Source organism: Hemiscyllium ocellatum, chromosome 5 (assembly GCF_020745735.1).
Source record: "Hemiscyllium ocellatum isolate sHemOce1 chromosome 5, sHemOce1.pat.X.cur, whole genome shotgun sequence".
NCBI lineage: Eukaryota > Metazoa > Chordata > Chondrichthyes > Orectolobiformes > Hemiscylliidae > Hemiscyllium > Hemiscyllium ocellatum.
In genome coordinates, this window is record NC_083405.1 from 72,623,953 (window position 1) to 72,648,575 (window position 24,623).

The following is a 24,623-nucleotide window of genomic DNA, read 5'->3' on the forward strand; positions in this document are numbered from 1 at the left end:
AGGAATTAAAAAACAAAAGCATCCAATTCAGTCTGCCCAAACAGACCAAGACAGTTCTTTGAGTACGATGATAATTAAGTGGAAAGTGCTCCACAAATGAGAAAAGTTACAGCTTCCAAGCTGTTTTAGCCATAAGTGCAACCTCATGCAATCTATTCTTCCTTCCACAAAAGACTGATTGAGAGTAGAAATCACACAGTGAGTTGATCTACTCACTTACTAGGTTTATTTTAAGACCAGTATAAGGTAGATTTTGAAAATTTGAGGTAAGCCATGAGAAAAATAAAATTGCTGTTCCTGCAAATGACTGCCATATTATTATTCTGAAATGCAATCTCACTGTCCAATTACAACAGATCCTGTTAACAAAGAAAATCACTTTTACTCACTATTAATCTAATTACATTATATGGAACTTGCTGCTGACAGCCAATCATTTATGAGTATACTAAAATTAAAAATCTTCCGTCGCTCCTGAATGAATCCTACACAACCTTCTGTGATTACAGAAGAGGTATTGCCAGAAATAATTTTCAACTTTTTAAAAGCTTTTTACATAAGTATAATATGAAAGTTTGATATGAAAACTTTATCCTATAAACAGAATGATGTCTTATCGTCTATAATTGTAAGGACAAAATAAATTGTCTAATTAATGTAACCTTTTATAGGTCCTCCATCATTCTGGATTTAGAAATTGTTGAAGGTTAGTACTTAACTTTTTTTTTACATGACAGTCAGAACTCTAGGGATCAACATGGCCTGGGACTCAGCTAACTGGCAGTACACAAGCGCGCAAACTTCTGATACTGGTAATGTTGAAGACTGATAAAGAATAATAAGGAGTAGCAACATCAATATAACTGTTTCTTAAGATATTCTTAAGATATTTTTGATATATTTAAACAGTGTTGGATTTATGGAGCTACTATGTGGTGTTAGCTTTGAGAATGTTACTGGCAGTGATAGTATGAGTTGCACTCGTAAAAAGGCATTAGTGAACCAGATGTGTATTTGCAGCAATCAATTAGAATTTCCATGATTTTCATCACTAAGATTAGCTTAATATTGCAGATTTATTAACTGAATTTAAACTCCACTAGCTGACTTCCTCAAGGCACTACCCCAGGCCCCAAGATGACTAGCCTAGTATCATTACAACTGGGCCTTCACCTCCCTCCATCTCAGCATATGCTGACTGACAGGAAACGATTTATTAGGCTACTGAATTCCATGATTATGGAACTGCAAAGTCAATCAAACATCTAAGAATAAATGCTGCCCCCTCCACATTTCACTTCAGCTCTCATGAAGAGTCATCTGGACTCAAAACACTAGTTTGCTTTCTCTCCTTGGACCTGTTGTGATCTCTAACATTTCAGTACAGATTCCAGCATCTGCTCCCACATTATGTTTAATCGACTGCCACATCTCCAAGAAATGTTCACCTTGAAGGAGTTTTGCTCTTCCCTCTGACAGGAATTCCAATTGTCTCTTTCACCATGCACATCTTCATTGTTTTCCATTTCACTGTTGGTCTTCCACAAGGTCTGTGAAAGTCTAAACAGGTTCCATGCAATATAGTACACTTTCTCTATAAATCTCTGCAAGTTCTACACAGTTCCATTGAGAAGGTGGAAAGCTTTTACAGTAAAATTTACTTCCGAAATTTTCTGGTTTATATGTTCCTGCATTATATTTGCAGTTACCTAGTTTAAATTGGAGCAGTATATTGCAAATAGAAAATAAACAGTATGAATAAAACACAGTATCATAGCAATAGTCTACTAATACTGCATAAAGATATAAGAGAGCAAATAAAGGCTTTTGGCATATCATGCTTTAAGAACCAGTTCAAGTTCTGTCCATCACAGTTGGTACTTCTGTATAATTAGGCAGTAGATGGTGACAAAAGCTGCCCTGGACCTATGTGTAAACAGGACTCTTTATAGGAGAAACTGAGACGGCAAACAACATTTTAGTTCTGACAATGATGGATTTCAACCTCCTGTCTGAGATTACAACAGTAGCTATTTTTGAATACTTATTGAGTCCAGCTCTTCTGAAATCTCTTGAGGAATACATTGAGATGCAATAGCTTTTGCTTGGAAGGAGAAGGGAATAGGGGGATGAAACCTGACAATATGGTGCACTGTGTTGTTATTAATAATGGGTAGTAAAGAAAAAATTGCATGTTGCATGAAACTGAAATATTAGAAATGTAGCACAGAATTCAGATGATTAGTTTCAAAGATTGAGAACATAAGGTGATAAACCATATAAATTGATTTTCAGAAGGTACTACCGTAAAGGACAAACAAGTGAATACAGTAATTGCGTCATATATGTTATCTAGTTCAACTAAGTGATAATTTGGTGTTTTCCTAATTTTTCATAGTTAATTCAGATACTCATCAAAGTATGCAATGTGCTCAAGTCCTCTTCACAAAATACATTCCAAGCTATCTTTGTGTCATCTACAATGGAGACATCATTCTTCATATCCTGCCCAAACAAGGACTTACTTACATATACTCTGTTTGTGTATGGTCTGCCAGCAACCAATTTTTCATCCATACTAATACATGACTTCCTATCCAAGAGTTTCTATTTTTTGCAATTACCTTTGAATTAGCATCTCATCAAATTCCTTCAGGAAATCCAAATGCAATTCATCTACAGGCACCCCTTTATTCACAACACATGGTACCTCTTCAAAGAAGTCTAATCAAATACTTAAATATGAATTATTTTTAAAAAGCCAAGCTCTTCTTACTTACCTTGAGTTTTTTTAAGTCCTTTAACTATGATCTCTTTAATGATTGATTAGGACACATTCAGCTATTGGCCTACAATTACTTTCTTTTTTTTTGCCTTCCTGCCACTAGAACAGTTTGCTACTTTCCAATTTGATGAATACTTTGCTGAAAATAGGGAAGTTTGAGAAATTAACTTGGATAATGTCCATCTGGACTGTAGACTTGCCTAAAACTGGTAGTGAGCTACATTTCTGAATTGTTGGAGTACATCTGCCATTGATATACCCACAAATCCACGAGGTAGCGAGTTCCATTATTTAGATTCAGTAAACTGAAGTAAAACTGTTATACTTCCAAGTCAGGATAGTGACTGGCTTGGAGGGGAATGTGTAGGTTGTTGAGTCCCTGTTTATCTGATGCCCTTATCCTCTGTATGACCATAGGATTGGTGGGTGCTCTTTAAGGAGCCTTGCTGAATTTCTGCAGTGCATCTTATAGATGGTATTCGGTGCTGCGACTGAGTTTCGCTGATGGAGGGAGTAGTGTGAATACAGTGCCAACCAAATGTGCTGCATTATCCTGGATTGTGTCATTTCTTCAGTCTTGTTAGAACTGCATTAATCCAGTAAAGCGGGGAGTATCATGCACCTGACTTGCAACTTGTAAATGCTGAACAGGCTTTGGGAAGGCAGGAGGTAAGATACTGACTTGCCCCTGACCAGCTCTTGTAGTCAATGTATTCATATGGCTAGTTCAGTTCAGTTTCTGGTCAATGATAACCGCAAGGATATTGATAAAAGACGACAGGCGAGATGGTTGTGTACACTCTTGTTGAAGATGGTCATTGTACAACACTCGTGTGGCATAACTGTTACTTGACCTTTGACAACCAAGCCTGGATTTGTGCAAGTCTTGCCTCGTTTGGTCATTGATTGCTGAGGTGTCATAAATGGTGTTAATATTGTGCAATCATCAATGAACGTCCTCTCTTCTGACCTTATGATTCAGTGAAGGTCATTCATGAAATAGCTTAAGATGTTTGGGCTTGGATACTACTGAGAAGCTACTGCAGAGCTGTACTGGAACTGGGATGACTGACTTCCAATGTCTATAACTGTCTTCCCATGCGCTAGGTATCATTCCAACCTTTGGAAAGTTTGTCACTTATTCCCATTAACTCTTGTTCAGGCTTTTCTATGCTACATTCGGTAGCCCTGATGTCAAGGGTAATTATTTTCATCACACCTTGGGAGGTCTGCTCTTTTGTCCATGTTTTAACCCAAAACTATAGTGTGGTCAGGTGTTCAGTGCAACTGTACAAACACAAACTGGACATTAATGAACAGGTTCTTGTTAAACAAATATCTGTGATATGATGAAACAAAAATAGAAAGCACTATGTAAACCCAGCAGAGCTGACAATATCAGTTGAGAGAAAAATAGGGTAATTCTGATGAATGGTTACTGGACTCAAAATATTAACTGTGTTTTTTCTCTACACATGTTGTCAGACCTGCTGGATTTTTCTAGCACTTTCTCTTTTCATTTAAGATTTTCAGCATCCACAGTTCTTTGCTTTTCAACTCTTGATACACTGTTAAGGACTACTTCTGTCACTTTGCTCATGATAAAGAATAGACTGATGGGAAAGTAATTGACCAGGTTAGATTTGATGTGTACTTCGTATTTAGGACACACCTGGGCAATTTTCAACACTGTCAGATAGATGTCAGTGTTGTAGCCGTACTGGAACAGTTTAGCTAATGATGCTGCATGTTCTAGAGCACGTCTTCAGTATTATTGCCAGAATGTTGTCAGGTCTCATAGCCTTTGTGGTATCCAGTGTCTTCAGCCATGTATAGATATCGCATGGAATTAACCAAATTGGCTATAGATTGATATCTGGCTTGCTAGGATCAGGGACTTTTTATTCCTTTGGGTGACAGGGAAACCTGCTGGCATATATTTTTGGAAATGTATGTTCAGATATTTCAGTTAATTCCAACACATCATGTGAGAGTCTTGCACATAAAAATAAACAATGATGAGGTTCTTTTCAAGCTAAGGTAAAGCCGCCATAATCTTTGCAGACCAGAGTTCTGCTTTGTCCCTGACAAGAGATGACTGATGGTGCTTTAATCTGAGGGTCACCACACCTCAGGTGAGGGGAGACATTGAGAAGAAGAATCCTTCATGGCAACTTCAGCTGGTGTGGGAATTAAACTGATGCTTTTGGTAACCCTCTGGATTACAAACCAGCCATCTATCCAACTAAGCTAAGCCAAACCCCATAGAGCAGTATCCTAGGCATCTATTGTAGGTAATCCCAATACCTACAGTCATTTCAGTACATCAGGAATACTCTAGCCAATGTTTGTCAACATTCAAATTTGCTTTGGCTCTATTTGAAATCAAAATACAAATTTAGGTCTGTGTGCATTCCTTCTCTTAGGAATAAATCAGAATCTAGGTTCAATTACTTAAAGGCATCACTAACTTAATCTGGTTTGTAAACCCAAAGGAATAAAAAGTTATTTTGTAAGCATGCACATTATCAACTAACCTGTAATCACATTGACCTGTCTTGCATTATTTTGTAAAACTAATCATTTTAATGATCACATAACCTTTAAACCTCACACATAGTATATCATTCTGACAACTTACTTCTGTTTTGTAGCTGACTCATTTGAACACTGATGAAAACCTTCAAGTATCCTTTCATTACTTCCAGGTACACTTTCTCCAGTCCACTCTTTACCCCAATTTTTGCCAACAACTCATGATTCTCCATGCGTTGGTATAATAAGTTCAAATCCTAGGTTGTTACTCCCTGCTTGAGCCCTCTTCAGGGACATGGACCTCTAGTGGCATTCATCCTATGTCCTGGCATATATTCTCCACTCATTCTGCTTTACTGACAAAAGCCTTATCCACAGAAACAGTGGCAGAAGCTTTAGTTATCTTGTTCTGACCACGAAAGTGAATTATGTCCAATTTGCCCCTGGTCTACCATCCCTCCCACATTCTAAGCTCTAACACGATACACAATCACCCTGTAGATTACGCTGTAGTGGTTATATTACTAGATTCCTAACCTTCAGATTGGAATTACTAACATAATGAACACAAACTCAGATTACTGCTCACCAGAGCAGTTTGATTATTTGAAAATAACCCAAAAGTTTGGAAATAAAAAAACTTGGTATTTGTAATGGTCACCATGGTGGGTATATATATTGATATAAGACTCCACTGGCTCACAAATATTCTTCAGGAATGAAACCTGTTGTTCTTACTTGGGATGTCTTATGAGCCTCCAAACACATATTCTAGACCTTTAAATTCCCCTGATATGCTTTTATTTTCAGTGGCACCTCACGATGAGCATTAAAAGCCAGCCTTGCCAGCAATATCTATATTCAGAAATGAATTTTAAAAACTTTTAACAATGAGTGTGCTACGCAAGAATGCCCTTCTGCCTTTTAAGCCCCAGTGATAGCTCTAGTGGAAGCCATAATATTAAGAGCACTTAACTGTACAACATTCAACCAAACTTTGAGGACAAACTGCACTCTGCAAAATATATATTGTAGCTAAAATTGAACTGAATATATACCAAATAAAACTTCATAACATCTTTAATTTGGCAACTGAGATGTTATAATGCATCAGTATATAGTACACACCAGTGTGTTTATATGCCAAAAATTGCTGTTTTTGGAATGTTTCCAGAGTGTGTTTCTACATGTTATTAGTCATTTTACATTGCAATACATCATAAATTTTCAGTGGTTTTCCATTTAGCTTGTAATTGATAGGTTCCATTTTTACTAATAAAAGCTTCATTACTTATAATAGTATTGTTTTGCTTTGAAGTATGCATTCATAAATATTATTTTATTTATTTCCGTGTACAAAGGGTTAAGTGAGTAAATTACTATTGAACTGCATTGTATACGCCTAATGGAATTAACACTTCAGCAATAATTGCTTTTTCACGCTGACCCCATTGTATTCAAACATAGCAGAAATTACTACTGTCTGCAACAAAGCCTGTCTTTGACAGTTTATTAGTCTATTAGAATGTTTAGATGATGAGGAAGAAAATAAACAGAACAACATGAGAGGAAAGGAAAAATAAGGAGGCAGAGGAGACAACATGCAAGAGGTCAGATATATGCAAGTTTCAGCAGGTACATAGCATGTGAACAAAATCAAGAACATAGTTTATGTACATTAGCAGATGTAATCAACTGCAATCAAAATAATCAGCTGCATTGTTCAAGAAAACTGGCTTCCAATATTCATTCTTGAAAAAAAGAACAGAGAAATTGTGCAAGACTGGAAAATCTTTCGCAGCTATGAGCAGATTAAATGACCATGTAACCTCGCACCTTAATACTATGGCTGTATTGTTAACTGGAGCAGATGATGTGCGATCAGTCTATAAAGACCAGGAACCTCTCCGGTGTAATCTGTGTGGAAGTGCCTACCATGCTGTGATTGTTTTTTCTCAATGAGCAGGTTGAGTGGGGAGAAAGTGATGATTATTAGTTTCAGCTTCCTCTGTTTGGTGAAGGGGAAAATAGAAAATACCTGTTCATTATTTCTATTCCCATAATCTCTGTTCAAAAGTTGTGTGTTTTGTCTTGACTGTCTTTAGTTTGTGGGTCTCAGGGTTAACTATCTGCCAAAACATGTCATCAGGGTTCACGGTTGAAGAATGGTAAATTAGGCAAAGTTTGTAAACCACTGAATTCTCTGGGCAAGCATACAAGACAGCAAGTCAAAGGGAAGGGTGAAAGCAGAAGGGAGGTAGGGGGTGAGTGAACTGGATTGAGGCACAAATTCAAATGCTATATAGATTTCAACATAATGATAAAAAATGAAAATAAAACAATTTTTCACACCTTATCAGCAAATCTCATACAAATAATTTCGACAATTATGAATCTATGATTGCTTTACTTAGCAACTCTAAAACAATCATCTTTCCATTTATACAACATTTGAAATCATTTATAGCATACTACGCTCATTTCATTGTTGGTTAAACACAGAGTGTATCTTGAGAAATGCATAAGTGTACACAAGAGTATAATCATTCAATGAGGTAGTTTAAAGTTGTTATGAAATGTTACCCTTTTCTCTTTTGTGTTTTGATCAAAACCCTGCTAGCTCCTTCACAGGAAAAATATAAGTATGAAAGGGTTTAATTATATCTTTAGTAAAATCTTGTGCAGAGAATTATGTTTATGTTGCAGAACTGTAAAATGCTGTTGATAAAAATTCAGGGTTGCAATGTGTAGTGTTTGGTTTCAAGATGCCGGTGTTGGACTTGGGTGTATGAAGTTAAAAATCACACAATATCAGATTATAGTCCAACAGGTTTATTTGGAAGCACTAGCTTTCGGAGCGCCACTCCTTCATTCGGTGGTTGTGGAGAACCTTCTCCACCACCTGGTGAAGGAGCGACGCTCCAAAAGCTAGTGCTTCCAAATAAACCTGTTGAACTATAACTTGGTGTTGTGTGATTTTTAACTTTGCAGTGTTTGAGATATTATTCTCCTCCAGTTTCTGGGTTTGTAGAGGCCAAGAATCTAAAGCAGCACTACTGATGATGATTGCAAACTCAGTCAACCCACAGACTGGTCAAAGTGGCAGCATATATCATTCAGTAACTGCATGCAACTCTGTTCACTAGCTGCAATTTTGAAACATCTCAGAACTCTATTTCATGGACGTCAATTCTCCAGGAATCATTGTTTAGGGTGAGCATAAAATAAGATCAAATTACAATGAAGGGTCCAAGAACATTAGTGTTTTTGTGTGTCTGTTTTGGGTGTGAGTGTTTCATTGTTATGATGTCCAAGCTCGTGATATGAAATTTCTAACTGAGTACAGAGAGAAAACTTATTACATTCAGGTATTTGGAAGTCACTGAATTCTTCAAGTGAATGAAACTGTTCAAATATCATAGAAATAATTCAACATGTAATTTTAATTGTGCTGAATTTTTCATTAAGAAGTGAGATGATGGTGCTGACCAAAAGATGTCATAATCTCTCTGGGAATGGATTACACTATTCCTGATGTTAATTTCATTCCTACATTTGTGACAGGGATCCAGTTACATTGGAATCATGAAATGGAATGAGCAACAGTTATTTTGAACAATTCATGATGTAAAATGTTCTGTTAATTGGTCATATTTTAATAACTTATCAGGGCATCAAGTAAGTATTGAAACAATAATATGTGGTAAAGGGAGAAACTGAAAAGTAAGAAATAAATTTAAAAATAGGTTTTGAAATATGTTGATTTTATCAAACGGGAGCAATTTGGCAGACTATAAATATGAAAAAGCTTTTTAAACTAGAACAACCATCTACAAGTATTTATGAGTGAATCCATGTTAATACCTCAATAATGTAAGTATGTCCTGAAGGGCAGAAATCCAGACTTGGTCTGTGGCAGAACAACATGAGAGAATAACCAGTTTGCCTTTGTTCTCACAAATCTCTCAATTACAACATTATTGGTAAGAGCTATCATGCACAGTGCTAAGGACATTCTCCATCAAATTATATGGAGCTACCACCTTGCTAAATGGGATAGTCTCAGAACTGATCTAGCTGCTCAAAAGGTAGCATCAGCAGCAGAATACAACCTGCAATACAATAGTGCTATATATTGATTACTCTATTAATATCATCCAGCCAGGCTGAAATAACTGCACAGAGGCCAGTTTCCTGTCACCAAGTGACCCTTTATTTACATGTGGAGAATCCTTGACACTGATCCAATTCCCTCAGAGCCAGGTCTCAGAGTGAGCAGACCCTCTGACATTCCTGTTCATATCTGTCAGCCAGGGCTCCCTGAGTGAACCAGATTAACAGCCTTACTCAGGGAACTCACAGTCCACCTGGCTGATCTCATTGCAACCACTACACAGACGATCATCTCCGGCTTAATGTAGTGTAGAGGAGTTACATCACAGCACCTGGTATATGTGAAAATAAGGTGCCAACCCAATGAAACTAAAGCACAGGCACATATGCACGTTAAATTGATTAAATTCCCTGATTTGGAAAACAATCATGTCAACCATAGTTAAATTGGCAGCATTCTTGCTTCTGTTCACAAGGTTCTGAGTTCAAGTCTTACTGCAGACTTTAAACACAAAGATAAAACTAACAGAAAAGTGTTGTACTTAAAGACTGATGCACTGTTGGTGATGAGGCAAGGTCTATCTCTGTCCCTCTGTCTGATTTGTGAGGAATAAGATGGTACACTTTTCACTTGCCTGGATGAATGCAGCTCCAACAGCAACACATTAATGTTGCAAGGGAGAGATTTGTGACAACAAAGGCAAACTGGTTTTTCCCTCATGTTGTTCTGCCACAGACCAAGTCGGGATATCTGCCCTTCAGGACATACGTTATTGAGGTATTAACAGGGATTCAGTCTAGATGTCTTGGCACTTAATTCATAACCCATCCTCTACCACAAATATCCGCTCTATCTACCATTGACACACAATGGCAGCAGTTTGTATTGAATGCAAAATGCATAGCAACAATATGCCAGGCCTCCTTTGACACCACCATTCATACCTGTGACATCTACAACCGAGAAGAACAACACCAAATAATGGTTGATGAACACCACCATCTGCAAGTTCCCTACCTAAGGAGATATGATTTGGACTAGGAATTATATCACCATTCCTTTCCTGCCATGGGTCAAAATCTGGAACTCTCTTTCTACAGCATACTCGACATGGCCTGCAGCAGTTCAAGTCAGTGGCTCACTGTCATTTTATCAAAAGCAATTAAGAATAGCAACAATAACTAAGACATGAAGACTGAACAAAGGTTCCGTTCAAGAGGTGAATTTTAATGAAGAAATAATAAGAAAAATGGCAGTATGGCTACCCATGGGAGATAAAGAGGCAATGGAATGCATAAGTCTGGTGTTGAGACAGATTTTAAGGTTCAGAAGAGATTTTAACATGAGTATGGGAATTTTAAATTAGACGTACTGGGGGACCTAAGCCCAAGTTGGACACTCAGGAAAGGCATGGAACTTGGTATTGGAAAAGACGTAGATTGAATATTTGTAGATGAGCTGAAGTTTACAGGTGACAAAGCTTGGTTTGGAGGGGAGAATCTGGAGCCGACAAATGTTAGAGAGGTGTGGATTTCAGAGTTGTTTGTGATTGAGACAATATTGGATCTCATGCTCACCTCAGGGTCAACCATTTACCAGGATCATGAATATCCTGCTTCAAAAGGTGAAAATGTCTGTGACGAGGGAATAGGGATGGATTGGGAGATGGGCTGTGGATGGTAAGATTTATTGCTTCTCTAGTTTGTGATCTTCATCATTAAATTCATCACTTCCCCCTCCTCTGACATTGTGTACATCCAGGATTTTCCACAGGATCTCAAACTTAGTGGTTTCAGTCCTTCTACTTCTTATCTCTCGGAAGCAGTTCCAACTTTTCATGATTGAAGTGATTGAAGGAGATAATGCAATATATGCTGTGATTAAATCAAGGAAAGTTTCAAAAGTTGAGAGTTCAGTTCTGCTTTTTAAAAAGTTATCTTTGAGCGTGAGATTAGCTTTCGAGTAGATTGTTAACCTGGGAATAGAGTGACACTGATCACAGTGATTGTGGATTTGGCTGAAATAGTCAATGCACCAGCAGATAAATTCAGCCAGAAAACAGGAATATTAGCTTAGTGCCAAGGGAGAGCAAAATACTCTAAATATAAATTTGACCAGAGCAAGGTTATCAACCAGAGGCCCTGAGACAGAAAACTTTTTGAAACTAGTTTGAAACCACATCTTGCTGCTGAGATTATTTATTCATTGTTATGTATTGTGACTGAATTAACAGTTTATGGAGGTTAAATTCAAATGATTTTGCCTTTAAACTCAAGAATGGTGCCATTAGCATTTGAATTATTTTAGTAAAGACTTACCTAACACAAATCACAAAAGGCCCACCCAAACAAGCTAATCAAATTGTCCTGATTTAAACTAATACAGGCCTTTCCAAAAAAACAAATAAAGCATTGCCCTTGACCTTCATGAGCTTAGGATAAATTGCCCTTGACCTTTGTGGGGTGAGGATAAATTAAACCATTTTGCCTGGCGTTCTTGTGCACAATGGTAATGTTCCCCACCTCTACATTAGAAGGCATGGATTCAAGCCTTATCCGTTCCAGAGGTCATGTTGTAACATCTCTGAACAGATTATTTTTTATAAAAATCGAAGTACTTTGTCCAGACTCCCAACCATCAACTCACACTGTTGATTGCTCAATGGCCCCTCCAAGATTCATCCCTATCAGGTAATACTCTCAACCTGAAGGAATTTCCACTGAGGAACCTCTATATTTTTCATCATCATGAAACAATAAGCTGCCAGTCAACACCTATTGAGCATTGGTGAATTGACAAGATTTTGCATGTGGCCCAGTGATGCCCAGGGATGTGTAGGCTCAGTGGATTAGCCATGAGAAATGCAGGGGGCTAGGGTAGGAGATCGGATGCTCTTTGGAGGGTCAGTGTGGATTTGATGGGCCAAATGGCCTGCTTCCATACTGTAGGGATTCTATGATTCTCACTGTCTGCTATTCTTCATTATGGTGGGAAGACCCTTTGTTTTTATTATTGAAATCTCCTGGGCCCCCTTGTACTTCAGACACAAGACAAATATTCTGGCAGTTCAGTTTCAATACAGACCCCAAGTCTAAAATCATTAAGGATAGATGCACAGGTTGAACAGTCATTTTTAGCTTCTCACAAGAATTTCACCGTTCTACACGAATGACATTCATGAACTGTCACAAAACTGTTAAATCTGATAGAATAAAAGACCAAGTTGGCAATGCTAACTGTGATGGTTATTGTGGTAAATTTGTTCTACTGAAAGCTGAATGGCGACCTGTCTGAGTGAAGGGATGAATAAACTGAGCTGGAAAGGTTAAGCTCCCCATTAATTTTGACAATGTTATTATTATCTATTATAAACCCTCTCAGCAATTGTTTGAAATGTACATTTGTTTTCCTACTTTGCAAATTATCCAAGATAAAGGATAGCTTTCCTTTGTTGTGCTAATTGATTCCACTGATGTTCATCCTAAATTCATTCTGAAATTGACTTTTGCTCCATGCTCTTGATAAAAATCAAACCATAATTACACTGCTGTTACCATCTCTTGCAAGCTCTAATAAAGACAGTGGCAATTATTATTCTGGTATCCTTAATGTAATATGCACTTAGTATGAAACTTTCCTGCAATCTAATGACAATAGCTGGTGAATACACCTGTGGAATGTAATCACAGCCAGTTTTCATATTCTATAAATATCACTCAGAGATATGCAGGAAATAATGGTAACATTTCTAAATGGTTTATTGCGACAAGTGTAGCATCGGATGTAACTAAATTGCAGTTACAAGAAGACATTAAGTGAACTAATCAGCATGGTTTACAAAGATGCAAACTTTTTTTTACACTGGTGTATTTCTGTTATTAAGAGTTCCACCCTAAGTACCAACCTATTTTTTTCTTTATGTAGGTTGACACAGATCAGATGTCTCTTTCACAGTTTAAGTTTGTCATCAAACTGATGAAATTTGGGGTGTAAACACCTCAATCAAAGTCAGGCAGTTGATATACAATGTCTTTAAAATCTAGTTCCTCACTGGCGATCTCAACATTTGCTGAGTTAGATCTTGGCAAAGTAAGTTCTCCACATGGCCCCTTTTATTTCAATTTCATCTTAAATCTTTGTCAGAGTCAACAACTAAAATTCAATTGATGGGTGAATATCAGTGAAGGTGTCTTTGTAATGGATCAAGCACGTTTCTTTTTAAGTCACAAGTCATCGACAATTTATTTAGCGATAAGAGCATTGACTATTTTGATGCTTCACTCAGTGCTTAGAGATCTCAGGTTCATTTTCTCTTTACTGCCTATTTTAACCCTTTGTTAAAGGGTGCATTTGAAATTTGCATTTTGTGCTGTTCTGGCTCTATTAATATCATTTTCAAACCAAGAAGTGGTTCTGAATCTTAGCACTATTTACTTCTAAGGTCACATATTGTTCCTGAGAATATTTATTCATTGTCATTTATTAATGACAGTACAAACAAGTTAGGTCCAAATTCAAATAACATCAAATGTTTTATACATAACTGGGATTTGCTTCTAATTCTGAAACTACTGGATTTAGTTCTATGCAAATAGATTAACGTTGTATTGGGCAGCCTTAATTTGGGCAAACAGTTCACACTCAATTTTTCTGTATTCGGTACATTCAGGCAATCTGGAACAAGGGAATCTGTTTCACTGTTGTATTAATGTATTTAATCTGTATTTCAATTTGGATTCCTACTCTTGGAATAATGTAAATCCAGAAGAAAATAATCAGAAGAATAGACCAGCTGACTCATGAAGCTCTTTCCTTACAGGAATCTTTTACAATCATTGCTAAGTTGTTTAGTTCCTGAGAGAAAGATTTACTTAACTGTCTGACTCCTAAAGATTCAGTCATGAATAAATCTACACAACACCTACCTCAACCAGAATTAAACAAAAAAAAAATGATTTCTATGTTTAAAGCACCAGTCTTGTGCAGTGGGATTATTTTTCCAAACAGCAAAGGAAGCCACGATAGTTTTACTTCCATAACCTTCAATCTGACCTCTTGTTAACATAATGCTTTTCTTCAGAGTTTGTTCAACTAGCTAAAGCATATGGAGTTTCCACACTTCCAGTTTGCCTTCATCTGATTAATTGTGTCATCTAGCTGTAACGTAAAGTAAGCTTACACCTACAATATTTGGAAAAGAGTTTTAAAGATGTGCAATGCTGCTTGTTGTCTTCTTTTCTTGAATACAAGCCTGAGTCACTCCTTGTCAATCTTCCCTGAACATTTTCCAATGCATCAATATATCTTTGAAGATAGCATTTCAGAAGATGTCACACAGTATGTCAAATATGTCTTCATTAATGATCAACTATGTTCACTACAGCTTTCTCCTCCCGAGTGTTTTTGACAGATTCAGTGATATTGAGCAGAAGCAGTTGCATTGACACCAAAGGTTAGATTGTTCTGGTAAGTGGTAGCATTTGCTGCAGTCTTTAGGGATGTACCCAGCAGCTTCCAATATATGGCTGGTATTGTATTGAAGTCAATTTATCACATGTGTGAGCTTCTACTGCGAATGTTGTAGCAAATGGCAATCTCTGCCTGTCTGTCGCACAGGTGATACAACAGTGATAATCACGATAGTTCCTGGACTGGTGCAGTTCAGGTATAAGGCAGCAGAGTGTCTGCCTCTTATCATCTGCTGTTCCTTGTTTCAATGATGATGGGCTGAAACCTATGGGGTTTTGGCTAAGTCCAAATTGAGAAAGGTTTTTTGGAGTGTTTTTTTCTGTGAGATCTTGCAAGATCTCTTGCTGTACATTACCAAACTTGGTGCATTCATTACCTACCCTCCCCATATGGTGGTCCTAAATGTCTGATTTTTGATCTGGATGAGCACTGGGAACCTGTCTTCCCCTACACCGATCTTTGGAAGTTGGAGACAAGGTTAGTCAATTTGCTTCTGGCATGACTAGCTCGCCTAGAAATAAACATCTCCAGGATTATCCAACCAAACCTCCAGGACCAAAGGGCTCCAATAACAGTCTTTCTTCACCCCAACTGTTGAACCAGGAAGCACACTAATATGTGGTCAGAGGGAGAGGAAGAAGAAAGTGCCTTGAAAGCACTTTGATAATATGGGTGATGATGGTTTGTTAACGTTTGTGAACTTTTTGATTAAATTTATGTATTTTTAATTGTACATCCAGTTGCTCGCCTGTCATGTGTAGATTATCCAGCACTATTTCATGGCCACAGATGAGGTTTCATGGATGAAGATCTGCACTGACAGCCTATGGCAGCATGTGACAGCAAGGTGACAAAGTGTACAGATGGCATTCAATCATGCTGAGTACGAAGACATTCTGACTTTAAAAGGCGTATTTTGTCCTGATTCCTTTATGAGAGGTTTTGAGTCATAGGTGCTGAGCTATATCTTGCAACCTAATAAATTAAACGACTTGTGAGGCCTTGGTTTTTTTTCAAAGTTCGAACAATAAAAGCAGCCTGAATGGGTGGAATCAGACTCCCACAGAACTAAGGTTTCAGTTTAGTTTTCAGCAGTTGTTCAGATTTTTAAGCCAGTCATGGAAGCTGCTACATCACTCTATGTTACAGCTAAAAGCTTGGGCTGTCTCTCTGCTGTCAGAATCACATATAAGCAATTTGTTTTTGTGAATTTGCCTTTGCCAAGGGTGTTATGTGAGATGTTACTATATTGGAGCTGTTGTTGTTCAGTAGTTAAATAATCTATTATTCTATTAAATTTTCCAATTGAGTTAAAGTTATACTAATTCTTCTTTCTTTTGTTTGTATTTTAACTGTAGGGTAAGATTAAAGTGTGTTCTGCTTAAGATGAGTAGTTTAACCAATCGAATAACATCCAAAACACAACACCTTACACTTGCCTTTAAATAAGATCAAAGTTAGGGTCTAGGCTATCTCTGAGATTATTTGAAAAGGGTTTGGTCTGTCCATAACATAACACCTTTAGCCTTCTCTGTACAAAATCAATGATTGCTGCAGACCCCTCCATCATAGATCATGTCACCTAACCCACACAGCTGTGTGTGGTCATAGTCAATTTCTTTCCCATTCCAGCATGATGGAAAGTAACAATGAGCACTCCTCAGACAGTGAAATTGTTGATCAGTCCCAAAACATCTATAATACCTTCCTTATAGCTCATCCCAGAAACTCACAAGATTCACACCTCCCTAGGTCCTTTGAAACCAATCTATATGCATCTGCACCTGTCTATCTTTCCCACCCAGCATTTACCTTATGAAATGACTTTGCTAGCATTCCCTGCCAAAGGTCTGAAGCAATGGTACTCTGACCATGGACAATCCCCAACACCCAGAATTACCCCATTTCCAGCCCTGTCCTACCATTTCCCTCTCTTGCAGATATTGTGGACGTGCTTCACAGTAAACATCTCTCTTCCCAAGAGCCAGCAGACTCAAGTACTGAAGATTAATGAACAGTGTCCTTCCCATGGCAATAGTTGCTTTTTATGTTCACATAACATCACCCACCCTGACCAATCCTCTTATTTTCTGTGGTCAGACCAGACAGATTGAATCTGTCTAACCCTTCTGCAACCGAACCAGGCATCCCTAGACAAGAAGTGCCCATATCCCCAACCGTGACCACACATTTCCTCACCCACATTAACCCTATCACACACACTGGGTCTCAATGGAGCCACAGGACTGGTCATGACCTCACTGTGTGGACTGCAGAGAAATTGACTCCCTGAATGAAATCACTCTAAATGGGTGCCTGACAATGAGCAATCATCTGGACTGTTAATTAGGGACCATCCGCTGAAATGAAGAATACTCCCCCGAGGCTGAGACATGGCTGGCTGCTTGCTGCACATGCAGTGTGTTTGACACTAAAGCTGCTGGCATACAGTGCACTTGTGAGATTGACAAAGTACTCAGCTATACAGCAAGATGTATGACAGAGGACTGCTGATCAGCAAGGCCAGCTGCCTTCTTGTTTCACTGCTCTAATCAGTATGGCATTCTGGTATTTGGACTCAAAAGTGATGCAGTTAAATGGACAGGTTTCATCCATTTTGACTGAATGAACGCAAGCTCCTTCCCATCTTTGGTTTCAACCCTACCATGCTTCAAGGGATGTTTTGAGCACCTTCATGGCGTTTCCTTTCCCCAGTAACCTGCTCCCCTCCGCCAGCACCATGATAACTCTGGCCATTTGAGAGTTAAGAAAGCAGGATTTGACAGAGGATACTCTTTTCATCTGTTTTCATGTGTTTGAACATTATGTCCAAACTGTCATATTTGGCTTTTCAGAAGATTTGCTCGGTTGATCGTAGAGCTGATTCATAAAAGATGCATTCCATTGGTCGATAATCCTCCCATTGAATCCGGAGAATGCAGCAGAAGTAAAGAATGGGCTGTTTGTGCTTTCCCAAGATGCTGACTGGTATAATTTGCAACAGAAATGTGTCCAATAGTATCTGATACCAGTTTGGATGCCAAGTGGTACTGAAACAATGGGCATTACTGATCACAGTGCTGCACCACTGACCCTAAAGTTCGATTAAAATAAATGAGAGAGAGGTTCAAAAGAACATTCTTGAAGATGGACAGTAAACGTTATTGTGTTTCATTTTTGCAAGAATCAGCCCTGTTCCCTACCAAAAATGAATAAACTTTAATCATCAAAACATGGACATCAAAGCTCTTCCTAATCCTGCCATTAAGATAATATCCATTTTTAGCTTTCAATCTCAAGAAAGATTTGTGTTGTTATTCTTTCACTCTTGAAAACAGCTGCCAAGACCAGTTGTAGGTGATTGAAGAACAGAAATAAGGCTACTCAGCACTTTGAACCACTTCTGTCATTTAATTAGATTATGGCTGGACTGACTAATTGCTGCCCAGCTAAACAGGACAGATTTAAACCTGGTACTTTTCAGGTCTGAACTGTACAGTACTAACGAAGTGATAGATCATTCATGAATTTATTAAGAAACCAATACAAAGTACCCTCTGTACTCGTGTAAAAGTTGATCTTGTGTAAAAGTCGGCACCTTATTTTTGGCCAAGAAATATTGTATTTTCCATGTATCTCATGTAAAAATCTACCATTTTATATCGCATTATAAACCTCTTACTGAATGTTCCCATTATCCTACTTAAACATAATCACATTCATACCGGTAACACCTCTTATCGCTCTTTTTTTATTACATTGCGTCTCTATTCATTCATTCATTCATTTACTCATTCATTCGTTCATTTGTTCATACTTCGACTTCACCCACTTGGTTTGCTACAGCATACTTTGATTAATTAATTAATTCAGACTGGTATTAAGTCTATTGGTACTTATCACACTTTGTTCATTATGCATCTAAAAGTTAATGTTGTTAAAAAGTTAATCATTTTAATTATGCCATTATCTGAATAGAATTGAGATATATTAGCTATGTATATCTTTAATTTTTTGACAAATTTGTTAATTTGTTACTGAGGTTCATAACTTACAAGAGTAAATTGGAGGGAAATGGATGAATTTGGGGGGCAAGTTCAAGACACTTCCGCATTCAGGGTTTACTAAATGTTTCATTTTAAGTGTGCAATTATACCAGGTCATTATAATGTTGAACAGTGTGATCTTGCAAGATTTCAATGAATCTTTGACATGTTAAATTTTCGTATCAGAATGTATAAATAAAACTTACTACCAGTAATTCATTCTTGTTTCTCTTGCTTTCATCCAGTAATTACCTTTACCATAATTCACTGTGTTTTTCTGCTTTACCCGGGATTAGTTATGTAATCAAATTGACTTCTATTAATAATAGCTGAAAATGTGTTGCTGGAAAAGTGCATGGGGTCCAACCACCATATATATATCACATCATCCGTCGTCATTTCCGCCACCTCCAAACGGACCCCACCACCAGGGATATATTTCCCTCCCCTCTCCTATCAGTGTTCAGAGAAGACCACTCCCTCCGTGACTCCCTCGTCAGGTCCATACCCCCCACCGACCCAACCTCCACTCCCGGCACCTTCCCCTGCAATCGCAAGAAATGCAAAACTTGCGCCCACACCTCCCCCCTCACTTCCCTCCAAGGCCCCAAGGGATACTTCCATATCCACCACAAATTCACCTACACCTCCACACACATCATTTGCTGCATCCGCTGCACCCGATGTGGCTGCCTCTATATTGGGGAGACAGGCCGCCACTTGCGGAACGTTTCAGAGAACACCTCTGGGACACCCAGACCAACCAACCCAACCACCCTGTGGCTCAACACTTCAACTCCCCCTCCCACTCCACCAAGGACATGCAGGTCCTTGGACTCCTCCATCGCCAGACCATAGCAACACCACGGTTGGAGGAAGAGCACCTCATCTTCTGCCTAGGAACCCTCCAACGACAAGGGATGAACTCAGATTTCTCCAGTTTCCTCATTTCCCCTCCCCCCACCTTGTCTCAGTCAAATCCATTGAATTCTGCACCGCCTTCCTAACCTGCAATCTTCTTCCTGACCTCTAAGCCCCCACCCCCACTCCGGCCCATAACCCTCACCTTGACCTCCTCCCAGCTATCGCATTTCCAACACCCCTCCCCTAAGCCTCTCCTCCCTACCTTTGATCTTAGCCTGCTAGATACATTTTCCTCATTCCTGAAGAAAGGCTCATGCCCGAAACGTCAATTCTCCTGCTCTTTGGATGCTGCCTGACCTGCTGCGCTTTTCCAGCAACACATTTTCAGCTCTGATCTCCAGCATCTGCAGTCCTCACTTTCTGTGAATAATATGCTATTTCAAACTGCAGCATGAATTTCAGTCCCTCAAAACTAGTAGCTGTGTATTAGTCAACCAAATAAATTGAATCTTTAAAAATAAGCTTAAAAATTTGACTTTTACACAATTATATACATAAAGCTTTTTCCAACAAGTCATTTAGACTAAATTTAAAAAATTGTAAGTGTAAGTTAGATTTGCTGCCAATGTGAACATTCTTTATACATAATCAAATGTGATAATTTAACAGATGGAAATGATAACAACACAAGATTGTAGCTGAACCTCTTGGCAGCTTGTCTATTTGTTTTTGGTTTACATTGAAACAAAAATAACAAAAATTCTTAGTTTTGCCATGACTTTGGACAGAAAGAAAGTGAACTAGATGCCTGACTGGTCATAGAAAAGAGGTTATGTAAACAACATAACTCCTTCTGCACAATCAGAAACAAAAAACACCTCCTTCCATGACACTACCCATTGAAACTTGCTCTTTATAAATTTAATGGAGCAAGTATTTCAAACAATCAATTCTAGATCATACAATCCTTCAAACTTATCAATAAAATCCTGGTAATCATACCTAAAAAGGCATAGTTCTCTGACAAAGCATAATGTGACCACAAATAATTATATTAAATACAATATGAATTTCAAGTACTTTCATTCTGTTGTGTACCTTATCATTCATTGTATGCTTTTTGGAAAAAAACTTCCAAAGACGTAAATCAAGATAAATCCTGGACAAAGGTCATTTGCAAAATTATCTTCTATAAATCATCAAAATGGGATAAGCAAGAACTTTGAGAGAAAGGATTAGCATGCAACTTCGTCTCGTACTAATAAGGATACAGAACTGGCTCAAAGATAGGAAACGGTGGATGGTGGTGGAGGATAGTTTTTCAGACTGGAGGCCTATGATCAGTGGAGTGCCACAAGGATCGGTACTGAGTCCTCTACTTCTTGATGATTTGGATGCGAGCATAAGAGGTACAGTTAGTAAGTTTGCAGATGAAACCAAAATTGAAGGTGTAGTGGACAGCAAAGACCAATACCTCAGATGACAACAGGATCTGGACCAGATGGGCCGATGGGCTGAGAAGTGGCAGATGGAGTTTAATTCAGATAAATGCAAGGTGCTGCATTTTGGGAAAGCAAATCAGATCAGGACGAATACACTTAATGGTAAGGTCCTAGGGAGTGCTGCTGAACAAAGAAACCTTGGAGTGCAGGTTCGTAGCTCCTTGAAAGTAGAGTCGTCGCAGGTAGATAGGATAGTGAAGAAGGCATTTGGTATGCTTTCTTTTATTGGTCAGAGTATTGAGTACAGGAGTTGGGAGGTCAGGTTGCGGCTGTATAGGACGTTGGTTAGGCCACTGTTGGAATATTGCATGCAATTCTGGTCTCCTTCCAATCGGAAAGACGTTGTGAAACTTGAAAGGGTTCAGAAAGGATTTAACAAGGATGTTGCCAGGGTTGGAGGATTTGAGCTATAGGGAGAGCTGAACAGGCTGGGGCTGATTTTCCTGGATTGTTGGAGGTTGAGGGGTGACGTTATAGAGGTTTACAAAATGATAAGGGACCTGGATAGGATAAACAGACAAAGTCTTTTCCCTGGGGTCCGGGAGTCCATAACTAGAGGGCATAGGTTTAGGGTGAGAGGGGAAAGATATAAAAGAGACCTAAGGGGCAACTTTTTCACACAGAGGTTGGTATGTGTATGGAATGAGCCGCCCGAGGATGTGGTGGAGGCTAGTACAATTGCAACATTTAAGAGGCATTTGGATGGATGTATGAATAGGAAGGGTTTGGAGGGATATGGGCCAGGTGCTGGCAGGTGGGACTAGATTGGGTTGGGAGATCTAGTCAGCATGGACGGGTTGGACCGAAGGGTCTGTTTCATGCTGTACATCTCTATGGCTCCATAATAACTGTCTATTATATTTCCAAGGGCTGTCAGCAGAGTGGTATGCAGTTGGGAGGGAGTTGCCCTGGGAGTCCTCAAATTGAGTCCAGACCCCATGGAATCCCATGGCATCAGGTTGAACATTGGAAAGGAACCTCCTGCTGATTACCATGTACTGTCCTCCCTCAGCTGATGAATCAATACTCCTCCATAATGAACAACACTTAGAAGAAGCACCAATAGTGGCAAGATAGTACTCCAAGTTGAGGATTTCAATGTCCAGGATCAACATTGGCTCAGCAACAGTATTACTGATTGAGATGGTTGGGTCCAAAAGCTATTAGGCTTGGATGTGTAGCAGGTGTTAAGCAAACCAGCAAGAAGGAAAAACATATTTAACCTAATTCCCACCAATATGCCTGTTGTACATGCATCTGTCCATGGAAGTATTAGTGAGAGTGACCACCGCACAGGCCTTGTGCAGATGACATCCAACCTTCACATTGACAGTACTCTCCATCATACTGTGTGGCACTGTCACCAAGCTAAAGAAACAGATTTCAAACAGACCGAACATCTCAAGACTGGGCATCCATGATGTTCTGTGGACCATCAACAGCCACAGAATTGTACTCCACCACAATGTGCAATTTCATATCTAGGCATATCCTCCACTCAACTATGACCATCAAGGCAGGGGACCAACCTTAGTTCAGTGGAGAGTACAGGAGGGAATGCCAGAAGCAGCACCAGGCATACCGAAATATGTGGTGTCCACCTGGTGAAGTTTAAAAACAGGTCTACCTGCATGCCAAACGGCATAAGCAGCAAGTGATAGACAAAGCTAAGCAATTCCACAACCAATGTATCAGATCTGAGCTCTGCAGTTCCACCACATCCAGTCATGAATGGTGGTGGACAATTAAACAACTCACTGGAAGAGGAGGTTCTAAAAACATCCCCATCCCAATGATGGAAAAGTCCAGCACATCAGTGCAAAAGATAAGCATTTGCACCAATCTTCAGCCAGAAGTGCTGAGTGCATGATCCCTCTTGGCCTCTTTCAGGTCAGCAACAGTGTTATCCAGCAGCTTGGCAATAACCTGCCTAGTGTCTCCCAGTTTGGGTTCTGCCAAGGCCATGCAGCTCCTAACCTCATTATAGCCTTGGTTCAAACACCAACAAAACAGCTGAATTCTATACATGAGGCAAGAGAGACAGGTCTTGACATCAAGGCCACATTTGACCAAGTGTGGAATCAAGGAGCTCTAGCAGAACTTGAATCAATAGGCATCGGGGGCAAACTCTCTGCTGGTTGGAGTCATACCTGGCACAAATGAAGATGGTTGTGCTTTTTGGGAGTCACTCATCTCAGCTCCAGGACATCAATGCAAAAACCTATCGGGCACTGTCCTAGACCCAACCATCTTCAGCTGCTTCATCAATGAGCCTTCCTTCAGCATAACACCAATCGTAGGGATGTTTGCTGACCAATGCACAATGCTCAGAACCATTCACAACTCCTCAGATACAACTTCTCAGTCAATATTCAAATGCAACAGAACCTAAACAATATCAAGGCTTGGGCTGACAAGTTCCAAGTAACATTTATACGACTGAAATACCAGGCTAGGATGATCTCCTCATAAGACATGATCTAACCGCCATCCCTTGACATTAAATAGTCTTACCATCACTGAATCCCTCACTATCAAAATCCTAGGAATTACCATTGACCAGAAACTTAACTGGACTGCCATATAAATACAAAGACTACAAGAACAGGTCAGAGGCTCAGAATCCTATAGTAACTCACTTGCTGAATTCTCAAAGCCCGTCTGTCATCTACAAGACACAAGTCAGGAGTGTGAACTGGCCTGGATGCATGGATCCCCACCAACACTCAAGAAGTTTGACACCATTCAGGACAATGCAGCCTACTTGATTGGCACCACATCCACAAACATCTATTTCTTCCACGATCAACATCCCAGTAGCAGAAGTGTGCACAAATACACTGCAGAAATCTGCCAAAGACCCTAAGACAGCACTTCCCACAAATATAATCACTACCATTAAGAAGGAAAAGGCAGCAAATACATGGGTCTTCCTCAATCTGGAAGTTCCTCTCCAAGTCACTCCTGACTGGGAAATATATCACTATTCCTTCACTGTTGCTGGCTTAAAATCCTGGAAATCCCAATGTAACAGCATGATAGATCAACTTATAGCACATGTTCTGCAGTGTTTCAAGAAAGCAGCTCACCACAACCTTCTCAGAGGTAATAGGGACGAGCAATAAATTCTGGCTGACCAGCGATGCCTACATCTCACAGATGAATATAAAAACACCCCTAGCGCTTAACCGTGTACATTATAAAATTTGGTCTGAATATAAATCTGTGTCCAAATTGTCCAAATATAATTCTTCAGAGGTGAAGCTGGATGAAATTCTGCAGTAAATGATCCAAACAAATTTTTAAAG

The 24,623-nt window shown here is 39.0% G+C and overlaps 1 protein-coding gene across 1 annotated transcript in view; it reads right to left on the bottom strand.

The window, feature by feature from the left end:
- The window catches only part of LOC132816073 (contactin-associated protein-like 2), a 1,374,393-nt gene that overhangs the window by 797,938 nt on the left and 551,832 nt on the right, over nt 1-24,623 (bottom strand). The window lies entirely within an intron of this gene.